At 39.5% G+C, this 18,199-nt stretch overlaps 1 long non-coding RNA gene across 1 annotated transcript in view; it reads left to right on the top strand.

Moving 5' to 3' along the window:
• Positions 1–18,199, top strand: part of LOC115830990 — a 61,776-nt gene that overhangs the window by 28,531 nt on the left and 15,046 nt on the right. Inside the window, exons 3-4 of the long non-coding RNA XR_004026537.1 lie at positions 14,311–14,500; positions 15,860–16,139. This is a non-coding gene — a long non-coding RNA (uncharacterized LOC115830990). The remainder of the gene's footprint in view (positions 1–14,310; positions 14,501–15,859; positions 16,140–18,199) is intronic.

Below are 18,199 nucleotides of genomic sequence, written 5' to 3'. Positions count from 1 at the left end.
AATTTATTTAAAAGGATAAATTTAGCCTTTGTCACTAGCCACAGATGGAAAACCAGTTTCACTTTTCATATATAAAATAGACAGTAACCATGAAAACAAACACAAATACAACAATCAAATATTAGTGAAATAGTCTGAGCCAGAGGTCTGAGAATGAAGTCTTTTAACAAGAGTTCTTGTTTAAAAGGCTACCAAACTAACATTTTTCTCCTTGATATAAATAGGATTGAAAGAGAATTGAAAAAGGAACAACTTTTCCCATGAGACTCTGGGTCATACTGATTAAAATCTTGCATCAACTTAGAATGACTCAATCATACAGAATTTTGGGTGTCTGCACGTTCTTGTTGGTGTGAGGTCATCATCTGTGTATCCAGGGCACATACTTTGCCCGACTACCTTGTCCCCACACCATTTGGCTTCACACATAAGCATTGTTCCATCAGAGTCACAGAGCAACAAGGCTCTTTGTCACCATGAGAGACGGAGAGAGACAGGGCGAGGTGGGGGGCAGGAGGGAGACAGCACAATAAATTCAGTCGAATTGAAGCTTATATTGGGAAGAAAACAGCCAGCTGCTAGGTGTAATATAGACATTCATGGCCATGTGAAAACTACAGCCATGTTGCTCAAGGATCCATTTAATTTGTTCTGGGCTCTGATGTCACCATGCACCCACTGAGGTTTTTTTTTTAAACACATTGAAATCATGCATATAGTTAAAAACAATCAAGTAATACCAATAGGGTTATTAAATGATTCCCTATTAAATTTATTTCCTACCCCATCTTTTTTCTCCTCTCATCGTACTTCCAAAGGCAGCCAGTTTTAACCCATTCTATTGATAAGGCTTCTGGTGGTTAGCTCCACATTTATAAATAATATGCTTACACCTTTATTTAGTAGTTGGCCACCTTAAACCAATATCTATCAAATTTTTGCTATGTCAGATGAGAGTTTAATTAATATTATTATCCTAACCTTTTCCTCTAACTTCATTATGTTTTGACCATTGAGAAGGCTTTTGTCAGTCTGATTCTCAGTTCTTTATAGGTTATCTGTTTACTCCCATGGAAATTTTCAGGATTTTTATTTTTGTGGTTCTGAAATTTCACAGTAATACATAAGATTTTATGCCCAAGTATTTTGGATTTTCAAAAAGATGCCAACTCAGTTATTTTCTGTAGTTTCTTAGTATTTCATATATTTTGATACTGTTGTAAATGGTATCTTTTTTCAAATATCATTTTCTGATTATTCATTTTAGCATATAGAAATGCATCTCATCTTTGTAGAATGATCTTGTATTCTACACCTTGATCAACTCACTTATTACAGCATTTTTGTACACTTCATTGGATTTTCTAGTTGACAATCATGTCATATGTAAATAAACAAAACTTTACTTCTTCTTTTACAATCTGGTCTTTTATTTATTTTACTTATTACACTGGCTAGGAATTCTGGTGCAATATTGAATAGAAGTGGTGAGAGCAGACATCCTTGTCTTATTTCTGTCTTATTCTAGGGAGGGAAATTCAGGTTTAAGTGATAAATATTCAGTCTTGAGTATTACACCATTAAGTATGATATTAGCTGTATGGTTTTTTGTATATGCCCTTTATAATATTGAGGATGTTCCCTTTAATTCCTACTTTATTGAGAGCCTTTCCAGGAAGGTATGTTAGATTTTTTTTGATGCCTTTTCTTCATCTGTTAAGATGATCATGTGGTTTTTCTTTATAGTTTAGCAATATAGTGGATTATATTGATCATTGATTGATTTTTGAGTGTTAAACCTATTTTGCATTCCTGAGATAAACTGTGCTTTACCATGATATATTATTCTTTTTGGCGTATTGCTGGATTCAATTTGCTAAAATTTTGTTTAGAATTTTTCTAGGTTCATGAGGATATTGGTCTGTCTTCTTTGCTTGTAATGTCTTTGTCCAGTTTTAGTATTAGGGCATTGCTGACCTCATAGAACAAATTGGAAAATATTTCTTCCTTTCCAATTTCATGGAAGAGTTGTGTAGAATTGGTATTATTTCTTCTTTAATACTTGATATAATTCACCTCTGAAGCCATTTGGCCCAGAGTTTTCTTTGTGGAAAGGGTTTTTTTTTTAATTGCAAATTCAATTTCTTTTATAGTTAAAGGGCTACAAGGTTATCTAATTCTTCTTGAGTAAGCTTTGGTAATTTATGTCTTTCAAGAATTTGTTCATTTAAGTTGTTGAATTTGTCGGTATAAAGTTCTTCACAACATCCTCGTTTTTATATTTTCGGCATCTGGGGACTGAACAGTGATGCCACTTCTCTCAATTCTGCTGTCAGCAATTTCTGTCTTCCTTTTTTTCTTAATAAGTCTGGCTAAAGGTTTATCAATTTTATTGATCTTCTCAAAGAACCAGCTTTTCGTTTCATTAATTTTTTTCTATTGTTTTTCTTTTTTCTATGTCATTGTTTTCTGTTCCTATCTTTGTTATTTCCTTCTACTTAAAGTTTGATTTGCTCTTTTGTTTTTTTTTAGTTTTTTAAGGGAAAAACTAATACTTTTTTTCTTTTCTAATATAAGCTGGTACTATAAAATTTTCCCTAAAACCTGTTTTAGTGGCATCCTCCAAATTCTGATATATTGTATTTTAATTTTCATTCAGTTAAAAATACTTTCTAAATTCCCTTTTGAATTCATCTTTGACCCATGAGTTATCTAGAAGTATGTTGTTTTGTTTCCAAATATTTGAAGATTTTCCAGAGATCCTTCTGTTGCCATTTTTTAATTTAATTCCACTGTGGTCAGATAATGTACTTTGTGTGACTTTAATTATTTTCAGTTTAATAAGACTTATGGACCACTGTATGATCTATTGTTATAGATGTCCATGTGTTATTGAAAAGAATGTGTATTCTGCTGTTTTGCTAGTGAAATGTTCTATAAATGTTCATTTTAAAAGTTACTTGATAATATTGTTCAGATCTTCTATTTTCTTATTGATTTTCGTTCTGTTTGTTCTATATATTATTGAGACAGAAGTGTTAAAATATCTGACTGTATTTTTGGATTTGCAGTTTCTTCTTGCAGTTATACCAGTTTCTATTTTGTGTCTACTGAAGCTTTGTTAGTAGGTGCATAGACATGATTTGTGATTATTTATGTCTTTTTGATGAAATGACTCTTTATCATTATGAAATGACATTTTTCATCCCAGGTAATACTCTTTGATCGGAAACACCTTTTGTTTGATATTACTGTAGCTTTCCTTGATTGGCATCAGGCATGGTATTTTTTTTTATCCTTTTACTTTTAACCTGTTTGTGCCATCACACTTGAAATGTGTTTCGTGTAGGCAACATATGGTTGGGTCTTCCTTTTTAATCTAATTTGACAATCTCTTCTTTTTAATTGGGGCATTTAGACCATTTATATTTAATGTGATATGTGATGTGATTAGGTTTATATGCTAATTTTGTGGGAGGGTTTTGTCCCATCTCTTCTTTGTTTTTTTTTTTCTCTTTTCCTGCCTGATTTTAGATTAAATGAATAATTTTTACAATTTCTTTTTGTGTTCTTTGTCAGCTTATAAGTTATAATTTTTGTTTTGTTATTTTAATTATTACTTTAGGACTTATAGTACATATATTTAGTTTATCACAGTTTACCTTCAAGTGATTTTATGCTCACATATGGTGTAATAATCTTGCAATAGTGTATTTTGATTTTTCCTCTTCCAATCTTTTTTGAAATTATTGGAAAACATTTAACCTCTACAGATTTTATAAACTCCACATTGTTATTATTTTTATTTAAATAGTTAATTGTGTTTTAAAGAGATTTTTAAGTTAGAAGTAAAACATGCACACACATATGTATATATATGTACATGGGTATACATACACATAAGTACATACACACCCATTTCCAAATACTCTTCAGCCTTTGTAGAGATTCCTGTTACCATCTGGTGTTATTTTCATAATCCTTAGAGGACTTTTTTTTAATTTTGTGGTGAAATCTGCCAGTGATGAATTCTTTTAAGTTTTGTGTGTCTGAAAAAGTCTTTATTCCCCCTTCACTTTTAAAAGCTATTTTACTAAATATAAAATTCTAGTTTTACAGTTTTTTTCCTTTTAGTACTTTAAAAATGTTGCATCACTATCTTCTCACATGCATAATTTCTGTCTAGAAATATATTATACAATAATCCCTGCCTTGATTCTCTCCATATAACATGCCTTCTTATCTGAAGCTGCTTTTAAGATTTTCTGTTCATCACTTTTTTAGAGAAAGTTGATTATGATGTACCTTGCTGTAATTTTCTTCATATTTCTTTCCCTTGGGGTTTATTGAATTTCATGGATCTCTGGTTTTATTTTTTCTATCACATTTGGACATTTTATATCCATTATGTCTTCTAATTTTTTTTCTATCCTGCCCTCTTTTTATTTCAGGGACTCCAGTTTGTTAAGTACAGGCTACTTGAAGTTAAGCCCACAACTCACTGATGCTCTACTCATTTTATAAATTATCTTTTCCTTTGTCTTCCATTTTAAATATTTTTATAGCTATGTCTTCAAGTTCACTAATCTTTTCTTCTGCAGTCTCTAATTTGCCATCATTTCCATCCAATGTAATTCTTATCTTAGACATTATTTTTTCATCTGTAGAAATTTGATTTTAGCCTTTAAAAAATATCTTCCATGTATCTACTTAACTTTTTGAGCATTTGAAATGCAGTTATAACTGCTAATTCTGCATTAATTTGGGGTCTATTTTGATTGATTGATTTGATATCCTCTTACAGTCCTATTTTCCTGCTTTTTGTGTGCTGGTTAATTGTTAACTGGGTACCAGATATTGTATATTTTACTGTATTGGTACTGGACATTTTTTTTATTCCTATCAATATTCTTAAGCTTTAATCTGAGACACAGTTTCATTGCTTAGAAGCAGTTTTATCCTTTGTCCTCACTTTTAAGATTTGTTAGGTGATACCAAAGCAGTGCTTGGTTTAGGTATTCCCTACGATTGAGGCAAACTGCTCTGTCTATGTCAGAGAATCGTAAGGTTTCCCAGTCTGACTAGCAGGAATGGACTCTATTTCTGGGTCTGTGTAAGTAGCAGGCACTGTTCTTCAGTCTTTTTGTGTGGGTTTCCACCTAACCTTAGGTAGTTTCTTCACATGCATACACTTTTCAGCACTCAGCTGAATACTCAAGAAGGACTATCCTTATTTTTTTTTAATTTTTGTTTATTTATTTATTTATTTTGAGATGGAGTCTCACTCTGTCACCCAGGCTGGAGTGCAGCGGTACGATCTCAACTCACTGCAACCTCCTCCTCCCAGGTTCAAGCAATTCTCCTGCCTCAGCCTCCCAAGTAGCTGGGCCTATAGGTGCAAGCCACCACGCCTGGCTAATTTTTTGTATTTTTTCAATAGAGGTTTCTCCATGTTGGCCCAGGCTGATCTTGAACTCCTGACCTCAAGTGATCCACCTGCCTCGGCCTCCCAAAATGCTGAGATTACAGGTGTGAGCCACCATGCCCAGCCAGAAGGACTATCTTTAGATCTTTGACATTTTCTCTTTGTGAAGCCTTCTCTCCAGTACTCTTCTCTGTAAACTCTAGCTGCCTAGGTGTCCTCAGACTCAGCTTCATCTACTCAATGTGAGGAGCCCACCAGGCTCTGCCTGGATTTGCCCTCTCATGCTGTAGCCTGGAACTTCTCTCCAGGCAGTAAGCTCAAAAATCACTGGGCCCATCTCATTTGCTTCCCTTCTCTCAAGGATCACTGATTGTTGGCTGAAGTCCAGTGTCTTGCGTACTATTGTTTAATATATTTTGTACTGGGATGGGGGGAGTGAGGTTAGGTGGGAGGATAAAGCAAGTTCCTATTATTCCATTTTGGCTAGAAGTGGAAATTTGGGATTTACTCTCATTTTAGTGGGGTTTTAGTTAGGACAAGAAATAATGCATGTGCTCATTCCACCATATTGAGCCAGGAGCACATTGCACATTTTTAAAAAGATCCTGCTGCTTGTGTTATTGGAGCCTCTATAACACTTAGCTCATGGTTTTGTTAATTAATTGTCCAAGTTCATATTCTCTAAATGGACTTGTTGAGAAGTGGAAACTGTGTCTCATTCACTTTGGGATAGTCTCAGTGCTAAATTGGAGCTCTATAAATGTTTGTTGAATGAATTAGTGAATTAATACTATTGTCTTATTGGTAAAATTGCAAGTTTAAAGAGTCAGGATTGAAGGTAAGAGTGCTTTTTAATTAAAACCTTTGTAGGGAAATGCAATTTACCCTTCAGGACATTATTCTTTATAGGCCACAGCTTTTTGAGAGCTGTTAACATTAGCACCCACTTCTGCCTTTGTGACAGGAAACACTTCTTAAAAATGTTGTCACACATTTTCTGGTAGAATGTATATGCAACACTTGGGGGAATTTTATTCTTGGCCATTTATCCTGGTCATTTTCTAATCTGATCTCAATGTAAAAGTTATTGTGGAATAACAGAAAAATACATCTTTCCAATCCATCTAGTCTCTTTTTTACGTGTATGTATGAAATACCAATTTACTCTTTTAAAGGATTCTTAAGCTTCCATGTATAATTATAAAGACAAATGGATATATTTTAAGATCAAATTTCCTCAAATTTTTTCCTGTTCTAAAGAGTGTAGAATTGTATCATGTATTCACTTAATCTTTCAAAGGTTCAGAAGCTAAGAAATTAGAGCAAGATCATCAAAATATGTCACTTTTTAATTCCTCTGCTTATAAAGGCAGCATAGCGTAGTGATTCCAAGTACTGTAGAGCCCGGTGGCCTGTGTACAGCTCCACGTTGTTTTTTTTTAACGCAGAGTCTCGCTCTGTTACCCAGGCTGGGGTGCAGAGGTGTGATCTCGGCTCACTGCAAGCTCCCCCTCCCCAGTTCAAGCAATTCTCCTGCCTCAGCCTCCTGTGTAGCTGGGATTATAGGCATCTGCCACCACACCTGGCTAATTTTTGTATTTTTAGTAGAGACGGGGTTTCACCATATTGGCCAGGCTGGTCTCAAACTCCTGACCTTGTGATCCACCCACCTTGGCCTCCCAAAGTGCTGGGATTGCAGGCATGAGCTACCGCACACGGCCACAGCTCCACCTTTTACTAGCTGTATGGCCTTGGGCAAGTCACTGAATCTCTCCAAGCCTGTTTTCTCACATGTAAAAGGGTTTAATAATAGTACATTCTAGGGTTGTTAAGAAGATTAAATCGGTTAATGTTTACAAAGTATTTTAAATGGTGCCTGATATACACGGTAAGTGTAATATAAGCGTTAGTTTAAGCAAAATAAAATATAGTGAAATTAAATAAAGTAAAAATAAAACTTTATTTTATAAATCTTTCTGCATTTTATTCTTCTGACTTTCCCAAGAAGTAAAAATTACCCTCTTTTATGAAGTTATGTCATACTTTAATAGCTTGCATTTTTGGAAATCAGTTGAATATTGAGGGGACAAAGAACCCTTCTAATTTTCCTTCAACATCTTCTATATAACAATGATGCCTATCTCCCTATTTATCTCACAGGGTTGTGTTTAGCAAGGTTTTGCGCTTGGTACCTCTATTTTTCCTTTAGTCTAAACCTTCGGTTGTCCATGATTCAACTTTAAATTATATCTCTGAACGGCCCCCTCCTCACCACGAAGTTGATTCTAGAGATTTTCCCATCATAATATTTAAGATCTCCTTTTTTTTTTTTTTTTTTTTTTTTTTGAGACAGAGTCTCGCTCTGTCACCCAGGCTGGGCTGCAGCAGTGCGATCTCGGCTCACTGCAACCTCCGCCTCCCAGGTTCAAATGATTCTCCTGCCTCAACCTCCCAAGTAGCTGGGATTACAGGCACCCACCACCATGCCCAGCTAATTTTTGTATGTTTTTAGTAGAGATGTGATTTGTCCACGTTGGCCAGGCTGGTCACGAACTCCTGAGCTCAGGTGATCCACCCGCCTCGGCCTCCCAAAGTGCTGGGATTACAGGCATGAGCCACCGTGCCCAGCCCAAGATCTCCTCTTCTCTCTGTTATGTTGCTATTACCCAGGACACTTTAATACCATAAATATGTTTTCTAACCTTACTGAGTTATTTTCTAATTTAACATCCTTATTTTATTTAGTGTTACAATTATGAGCATCTGTGGCTTGCAGAATTTTGTCAATTTGTTAGAGACAGACTTTTGATTTAGCATTTGTTTCCATTTTTATGCTTATCTTTTTTATTTGTGTTTGCAGAATTTTCAATTTCTCATCAATCTCTCTGGGTCATTATTATTGTCTTAGCATCTCATTGTCCAGATTTTCAAGAAGTTAAGAAAGCTTAGCCAGATGGTTGACTATATTTTGTAAATATATGACTCAGCTAATGGCTGTTTGAAATTTACATGGACTTTTTTTACTGAGTAGTCTTAGTCTGTGTAATGCCGTCTTTGAGGGACTTCTATGCACAATCTCATATCATCTCTGTATATTTGTTTCTAGCTGGGTATTTGAGGCTAGATAGACTCACAAGGTGTTTACAGAAACAAAGATGGGTCAAAAATCCAAATCTCTTAATTAGTGTAATTTTCAATATAGCCCAGTCCTGTCCAGCATCAGGAGACTTGACAGCCCCCAAACCAAAAGGGCATCTGAAATACATATTGCTCATCCCTCCGCCTGCCTCCCCCATGCCGAAGCAGGAGCTGTGGTGAGCGTGTGGACGGCACAGGCTCTGTGGGTGTCTGACTAGAGAGCCTCAGTTACGCGCTCTCCGCCTCATCGCACAGCAGCCCCGTGTAATAGAAATCGCTTATTATGAGGGTTGGCTAAATAAAGGCACATTGTGACCGGTCACAATTTCTAAATGAATCCTCCTGACTGATCTGGTCCTGACACTTTCAAAGCTGCCGTTATTACTGAACCTGAACATGTGGAAAGGACGAGTCAAGACAGAATGATAAAATTCTTGAATGCTTTTGCTTAAAATTATTCATTCTCTTGTGTGTGTGTAAATGGGGACACACACGCACACATACACACATTCCATAGACACTCTCGCATACTTAAATGGTTCCCTAGGTGCACTTTTATCATTTTATCTCATCTCACTTTGGTAGTTTCTATTGTGGTCCTTCTGTAGACTAATTCTCTAAATATTTAGAAAAATAAGAGGGTCTTTTATCTGTGTGTAGTCGTGGATTTTGCTGCCTCTTAAAGCATTATCTTTTCTAAGTCCTTAAGTGTTAGAAGTGGGAAAACCATCTTTCTTTTAAATTTAGCAAATGGCACTTATGTGCATATGTACTGATGCCACATACACACTTACACAGTAATAGAAACATCGTGGAAAAGCAAACCATAGGCTTTTAGCATAGGCATGAGCTTTTTCCCTCTCATCGCCGCCTGGAAAGATGGTTAGGAGAATGAGAGGCCTCTCTGGGTCTGTATTTATAAGCCTTACTGGAAAAAAAAAGTCAATTATTTTTTAGACTCAGATCACACCATAATAAATGTGAATCTAAACAGTCACTCAAGTGCTTTCTAAGCAATGGTTCTATCTATGATCACTTAGACTTCCTTCTTTTATTTAGTAAAAAGGTAACAAGAATGGAGTGCCATTTGCATGTTTCATATTTTTACTCAATATGGAGTCCAGTGATTGAGTAGGCTCATCTGGTAGCAAAGAGAAGTAAACAAAATTGATTTCCTGTAACCCACAGTGACTTTCCCTAGATTTAGAGAGCATGTGACTCTAAAATGGGTGTGGGATAAAACTCTCAAGGCTTTCCTGGCAAGAGACCCGGGCATGCTGGTGGAGAAACCAGACATCATCCTTGGGAAGCTGGGGCCTCTCTCCTCCTTGAATGAGCTCTGTTTTAGGATGTTGTTCATGTGAAATTATTGCACTTACCTCAGCGTAAAATGTCAAGCCATCACATCCTTGGGATAGAAACAATTAAGGAAGGATTTATGTTTGTAAAAACATGTGCCTATTAAGGTAAGTAATTAGGGCACATGAAAGAAAGATAATATGGAGATGTAAAAATTGGGGGTTCTGCAGTCAGACCCTCTGGATTTAAATCCTAGCTCCACTTGCTGAGTGACCTTGGGCTAGTCATTGAACCTCTCTGAGCCTCAGCTTCTTTCCCTGTGAAATGGGGAAACTAATGGGTTTATTGTGAGTACTAAATGAGTTAATACATGCAAAACAATTCACACATAGTAAGCATGAAATAAATACTAATTATTATCATTGTTATGCACTAAGAAAGCATTTTTGCAACTAAAGTATCAAAAGAAATGGAGACGCTAAGGAATTCTTTGGCTTTAAAAGATGAATTCCAGTACAAAATGAGGCTGTTTAACAACCAGATTCCATATTACAATCAGAAAGTTCCAGCAGAGTACCTCAGGCTTCATCTAGGGAACATGTTAAAGGTACCAATAATTTTTGGGTTTTTTTTTCCAATTTTAGTAAATGAAATTCTCTTTCCTTTCTGTCTGTCTCTGTTAACACTATTGCTTTCTCTTACTCTGTAGTCTGTATTTCTCTTCCTAGTTTCTTTTTTTTAGAACTAGTTGTGAATTCTTTATTCTCTCACATAGACATATGACAGTGGGGGAGGAGGGCATGTGTGTTTCCTAAATGTTAGCAAGAAGTCTGTCTTGCCATCTCCATAGAGTGGAAAATTCAGCAAGTAGAGTCTGTTAATGTCATTTCCCTTCAAATCACATTCAAAAGTGTGCTTAATGCACTGTGTACATTAATCAGATATTTTGATCATGAGTAATGGTGATGCCTTCAGAAGTTTGGGGTGGGGGTGTGGGTTTTGTGTATCTTGGAAGGAATCCTAAGTCCTTGGGTGACTTTGAAGCAGTCTGTATGGGCGCTCCACCCACATCCACTGCATCTTTGTCAGACACGTGGCCCCTAGGCTCCACTTTGTCCATAGGCATGGAAAGGTGAAAGTGCCTGGGAATTAATATCTCTGGGGACTTTCTTAAGCAATGACTGCTGGTTATATGGGTATAAATACCCCAGCTCCCTCACCCCTTGGCTAAAGTAATTCCAAGGCATGTACTTTGCAGTTTTCCAGAGTTACCCTGTGAGATTCAACTGCCGTCACCCACTGTGATAGCTGACTTAATAATGCATCCTATATTGTGTGGCCACCTTCCCTTCCCTGTCTAACTTCTCCCTCACTACCCAGGCTCTCTGTGTCTCCCAATACACCACTCACTTGTTCGGGGTCACTTCTGGAGTTTCCAACCCCAGATGATGTGCACACTTTCAGAGGTAGAAGTGAATCTACTAAGCCTAGACTAGGTATCATCGAAACCACTCTGGGCTGCAAATTGGCAGGGTGCAGGCCACAAATTTGGCAGAGCTCTGCTTTCCCTGGGTTTGGAACTCCACTGACTCAGAGTCTGAATAATCATGGAGGCAGACCTGTCAAGGTGTTATCTGAAGAGCTGTTGGGGAGTGGACCAGACCACAGCTGCCCATTCTCTCACCCCACCTTCTTTCTGCAGAGTGGCCCATTTGTGCTTCAGGAGGAAGAGTGCAGGAGCAGTGGTCAGCATGCTGTGATCATTGCTTTCTGAGCATGGGTGGGCCTTGACAAATGCTCCTATCCACTTCATTCCCTCTTAATAGACCCATCAGACAAGTGCTTGTTGTTTTCCAGTGCCAACCTGGGTAAACCAGTTATCATGTGCTCCAGTGTGTCAAAGAAAATGCATGCTTCCCAGAAGGTTTCCCACTAATGGGGAAAAGAAAGTTGATTCACACAGCCTTTTATTGCAAACCAGCTCATTCTTTGGCAATCTGAAACCAAGACTGCACATTTAGCCAGGCAGATCTTTTAAAAGCATGTCCTTTACCGTATTGTCCATTGCAGACTCCAATCCATATCTTCTTTCTTGTTTTGTGTTATCATTTTTGTGATGCTTTAATACTCAATACACGAACTGAAGCTGTGTGGCTTCTGTATCGCAGTGTATTAGGATTCCAAAATAACATGCAATCCCTGAGCAGACAATAAATTTGATTTTGCACAAGTGGCATTTTTTATACTTTGCTCATAAGGCGATCTCTCAAGTGTATTTTTTTTCTGAAACACAACACAAATAGTCTGATGAAGTAAAAATGGGTTGCATGATGAGTTTTGTGCTCAGCAAAAATAACTTGGACAAAGCAGCCATGCCGATGTTCTTATTTACAAAGGTTGCCATCTGGGAAATTAGTCTCTGCTATTGCTCAGTAATTAGGAAAATTTAGGACCCCTAGTGCTCCAGCATCTTGCATTAAAGGTTGTATGTCATCGGTGTTTTCATGAGAATTTACTGGATTTCTGTCATTAATAACAGGCATAAGCCCAGCAAGCAGTAGAATATGCATTGCATTTAATCAATTTGCTGTTTGTATTCATTATGCATGTCATCCGTTTTGAGTCATGAAAAATTGAAAGGCCATTACGAATAGAAAGAGCATCATGGATTACAAATGATGTAACAAGAGCATAAGCGCTATTAATTGGTCAATTGTGCTTGTCAGTGCATTTAAAGTGATTAAGGCAGAAAGATTAGAAAGGACACGAATGTGCTTGGGAAACAGAAGCACAGCAACACAAGGGCTCTCCCAAGTTCTTTGTGCCCAAATAAATGCAGCAAAATCCAATGGCATTTATTCCAACTAATTCATTCAACAGATATTTGTTGAGCACTTACCATGTGCTGAGTACAAGGATTGTACTGAGTACAGCAGAAAACAAAATAAGTGAAGCCCTTGACCTCAGGGATTTACCTTCCAGTGGGGAAGGGGAAGTATGAAATGAACAAATAGATACACAATATAATATATTGTAGTGGTAGAGACCATGAAGACCACCAGAAGCAGAGAGGAAGCCCTCTTTGGGGAAATGACGTTTGAACAGAGGTTTAAATGAAGAAAATAAAAAGACAGGGGGTCCGAGCACAGTGGCTCATGCCTATAATCCCAGCACTTTGGGAGGCTGAGGTGGGAAAATCACTTGAGCGCAGGAGTTTGAGACCTGGGCAACATGGTGAAACTCATCTCTACAAAAATACAAAAATTAGCCAGGCATGGTGGTGCACGCCTGTAGTCCTAGCTACTCAGGAGACTGAGGTGGGAGGATCGCTTGAGTCCAGGAAGTCGAGGCTGCAGTGAGTCCAGATCACGCCACTGCACTCCAGCCTAGGTGATAGAGCAAAACCCTGTCTAATAAAAGAAAAAAAATTAAAAGGCTATATGGATATCTGGGGGAAAAATAGACTCAATATCCCCCACTCCCATTCCAACACTCAAGAAGAAAAGAAAATTCTTAGAATTACTTTTTTACTCAAGTGATTTTGTGAGGCTTGACCCAGTAATGGAATGGCTTCCCCAAGGCTAGAGAACTCACTCAGCCCGTTTTCCCATTACAGACCTCTTGCGTGGTAGCAATTCTGTTAAAGTGGAAACTGATGGCATCATTTGCCATTTTTACTGTCCCCATACATAGTCCTTACCATGGCATGCAGACCCCTACGCTATCCAGCTCCTGCCTCCAATTTCATACCACTCCTCCTTCTCCTGCCAAGTTCTAGCCCCTGGACTTTCTGTTGCTCACATTTCCAGCTCATTCCTGCCTCTGCACCCATGCATTTGCTGCCTCCTGCCCTCAGAAATCCAGACCTAAGCTCCCAGGCCACATCCTCAGAGACACCCTCCATGACCACCACGGCTGCACCTGCTCCCTGGCCACTGTGATTTGATCCCACTACACTCATTATTGCCTGAGTTCTGTGCTGTCTGCTTACTTGTTTCTTACCTACCTCCCATGTTTGAATGTAAATTCCATGAGACTAGGCCCAGGTCACTTGAGTTCACTGTGGTATCCCATCACCTGGAACAGTGCCCGGTACAAGGAGGCTCAGTATGCCCAAATCAAATGAATGAATGAGTGGATCAATCAATCAGCCAACCAGCCAAAAATAAAATGAAAAATTGACAGTTGGGTTTTTGCTTTTGTATTCAGGTAACTATTTTAAAATTTTGTATTTAGGTAGCTATTTTTTTAAACCACATGGAAGAAAGGGTTGTTTGTTCTGCACAGCATTCTCTGGAGTGATTAGGTAGCATTGGTATTTGTGCTGTTTTGCTTCATGTGTCTAAAATCTATTGCTACGCATTTCTAATAACATAATATTCCTTTTCAATATACTGACTTGGTTTTTTTTTCTTTTCTTTTTTGTTTTTACTGGCTAAATGCTATAGCACTGTCTTTGAATATTAGCAAGTAATGGAACATGGGCCAAGGGTGAACCATGACGAATTCGTGTTCCAGCAGCCCTGCTTCTTTAGAATTGACAGTCTGGCTTCTTGGTTAATTCACAGCATCTGAGGAATACATCAGAAGAGGGTGATACTGTGGCATGATAGTACCAGGATTCCAAGTTCATTCCAGGTACAGTCGGTGCATCATTCACAGCAGACTTGTGAGTGTCCATCCTGTGCCAGACTCCATCGCAGGTGCTGGGGATACCAGGCAGAGGATGCAGTGTTGCCAGCTATCAGGAAGACCTGACGGTCAACAATCGTGCTTCCAAAGCCACCTGCATATTATATTCCCTTGGGGGTCAGCTGTAATATACCTGTGCCTAGGCCCCATCCTAGACCAATGGAATCAGAATCTCTAGGCCTAGGGCTGGCACACTCATCTTTTTTAAGGCTCAAGTGCTGTTCATGGGCAGTCAGGGCTGAGACCCCCTGCTGGAGAAGAAGGATGGTGCATAGGTAGCAAAACCACAAAGCAATGGGCAAAGGCCAAGCCGCAGATGGCAGTTGTGTAAGCTGGAAGTGGTGACATTTCTCTTCAGTGCATAACCACAGCTCAGAATGAAATATTTGTAGGGATCAGGAGGCTAAGTGACCTGGTATTGAGCAGTAGATAAACGTTGCATCTATTTATCACCGCCCCCAAAAAACGTTTTTAAAATGGCAAATACCATTCATTAAATGATTATTTTTCCTGCATGAGGTCAAACAAGTAATCTCAATTTTCTATATACACCCAAAATGGGATGTTATATACTAAGTCAAATAAAGAATTTTAATAGAGACATAATGTCTTTCCTAACCAGCAGGTATGAGAGAAAGGAAAATAAGAGAATCTGCCTGGTAACCATCAGGGGGAAGGAATTAACATGTTCTCTAAGACTATGTTAAAAGGTCAGAGCCCAGCACAGTGGTACATGCTGTAATCCTAGCACTTTGGGAGGCTGAGGCAGGAGGATCACTTGAGCCCAGGAGATCAAGGCTGCAGTGAGCCATGATCACGCCACTGTACTCCAGCCTGAGCAACAGAGCGAGACCCTTTCTGAAAAATAAATAAATAAAAGGTCAGAATTTCATGAAGTGGGATGGTAAAGTTGATGTGAAATTCTTTCCCTCAGATACCCTCTGCCTTTGATGGTGGACATTAAAATGTTTAGACTGGAAAAAAAAAGCAAATCTTTCTGGGTAATTAAGTGAAGTTTATGTTATTCATTTGAAGATCAAGCTTTGCTTCTCCCCTTGAACACAGGTGAAAATAACAGGAAAATGATAATAACTTATAAGGGCCAAATTATTACTCACAGTGGTACTTCTGAGTGTGTGTTGGAAAATTACATCTTTTGTCAAGTGATAAACTCTGATTTAAAAAAAAAAAGCAATGTTCGTGATCTAGTAAGCACTTTACAAAAGCTAACATGCTCTATGAATGTGTGTACACAGAGTGCCTAACCTCACACTTCAGCCTCACTTACTCTAACACACTCTACAGCCCTCCATGGGGGAGCAGAAGGTTCCACCCACGGGATGACTTCAGATGAACGCTTTTGATGCTGGGAGCAGCAGCCACCCATAGCTCCAGATACCTGTTCCTCTGACTCTGCCTCCTTGGATTTTACAGTTACCAACAGTTCATGATGATCTTCAGAAATGTTCACAGTTTTAGAGGAGCCACATACTTGAATGTTTAAAGAAAGCAATATTTTACAAAACACAAGGATGATCGAAGAGAGCCACAGGAGGATCTAGCAGCTCTTTGTCGGGAAATGAAGGTAACCAACATGATCAGACCTGGGAAGACCTTCCTGGATCCCCCAGGACATGCTCCCTTCTGTGAAGCAGCGGTTCTCAGCCCTTGCTGCTCATGGAAGTCAACTGGGGTGCTAGAATAATACTGATGCCTGAGATTCTCACTCTGTTGCCCAGGCTGGAGTACAGTGGTGTGGTCATGGCTCACTGCAGCCTTGATCTCCTGGGCTCAAGTGATCCTCCTGCTTCAGCCTCCCAAAGCGCTAGGATTACAAGCATGCACCACTGTGCTGGGCTCTGACCTTTTAACATAGTTTTAGATAATATGTTAATTCCTTGCCCCTGATGGTTACCAGGCAGATTCTCTTATTTTCCTTTCGCTCATACCTGCCAGGATCTCATACCTGTGCCAGAGATTCCTGAGGAAGGAGGGGCAGTGTATTTTGGAAAAGCTCCCAGGTGAATCTGAAGTGCAGCCAGGGTTAGGAACCACTGATGTAGTCCCAGATTAGTGACTGAAATGGATAATAAGGGAAGCAGTGTTGGCAGCACATTCTACCAAGCTCAAGGTCTTGGCATGTCCTGGGGTCAGCAGAGGGCAGACTTCATTGCTAAGAGAGAAGCTTTAGTGGGAGAAGATAAATAAGTCTGTTTCCAGGCAAATGTCCCCTTTCTGCTATCGGCTTCCTGGCTATTTCTGCCTTGCCCGAGCCTGAGGATTTAGACATCACTTTCACGTAAATGCCATAAATGCCAGCTTCCAGGTCTCTCCACACATTAATGACATTGTGGCGAGAAAAGCCACTTGCAAATGAAGTAAATCCTTGAAAGAGTCAGACAATAGTGGGCTTTGTAAGCTCTGCCTTACAGGAGAGCCTGCAGGGGGATTTTCGGTGATCTATGCAGGGATCAAGCTGCCATGGCCAAGGCTCTCTGGACAAAGGCCTCATGGAGTCTTTTGTTTGCCACTGCATGTGACTTTACATCTGGATCTCCTACAGAGCTCTCCCAGGACAGATGAGTAAGAGTGGAGAAGCAATTCGGGTGAAACCCCAGACTCAGCCTGATCCCTTGAGGGGCTTTGCAGCATAAATTACACCTCAGAGCCTGGTGCAAAGGAGCTGTGAGGCATTTTTCTCTACATGGGTTAGTCATTGGCTACCTGGGCTCTTGGTGAGAGTGATGTGGCCCCAGAGCCCAAGAAAAAGCGGCCCCTGCGGTCCTGGGGTGGGGAGCTCTTAGCAGAATAGCACTCAGAAGCTGCGAGATGGGTGTGCAGAACTGATGCTGGGGATCCGGGAGTCTGGGCAAACACCACTGCATGTGCTCCACAGGTGAAGCCTTGCCTCCTCCATCCATCAGCTCAGCACCCTGTATGGAAATGCAAACCATGACGTGTGCTTCTGCATTTCCCACCTCTGATACGATAGATGGCACTGCAATGCTTTTCTCTTCCTCAGGGCCCATTTCCATGCTGGACTGCAGTGGTGTGATCTCTCTTCACTGCAGCCTCCACCTAAAGTAATTCTCCCAGGCTAAAGCGATCCTCCCACCTCCCACCTCAGCCTTCCAAGTAGCTAGGACTACAGGTGCATGCCACCACACTGGCTAATTTTTATATTTTTTGTAGACAGTTTTGACATGTTGCACAGGCTGGTCTTGAACTCCTGGACTCAGCGATCTGATCAGCCCACCTTGGCCTCCCAAAGTGCTGGTATTACAGGCGTGAGCCACCGTGTCTGGCTCCCATTTCCTTGTCTTCGTTGTTGTTGGTTTTTTTCTTGTTACTATCACAGTAGAAAATCTAGCATGTTGGGGAAAGGGTGTGACTAAGAGAAAAGAGACAGGGAGGTCACTTCGATTATGACCTGTGCATCAGTTAAGATCTTATTGGCAGCAAGAGACAAGATGCCCAACCACAAGGGAACCCCAACACTGGAGACTTTTTCTCATGTGTTGGGAAGTCTGGCAGCAGGTGGTCCAGGCTGTGTTGCTCAACAATGTCAGGGTTCTTGGTGGCCGCTCTGCCATCCTCTTGGTGGCAGGGTGGCTGCAGCAGCTCCTGGCATCATATCCTCACACA

Source organism: Nomascus leucogenys, chromosome 2, assembly GCF_006542625.1.
Source record: "Nomascus leucogenys isolate Asia chromosome 2, Asia_NLE_v1, whole genome shotgun sequence".
Lineage (NCBI taxonomy): Eukaryota > Metazoa > Chordata > Mammalia > Primates > Hylobatidae > Nomascus > Nomascus leucogenys.
Note: the sequence above shows the minus strand (reverse complement) of the source record. Positions and strands in the feature narration are given on the sequence as shown.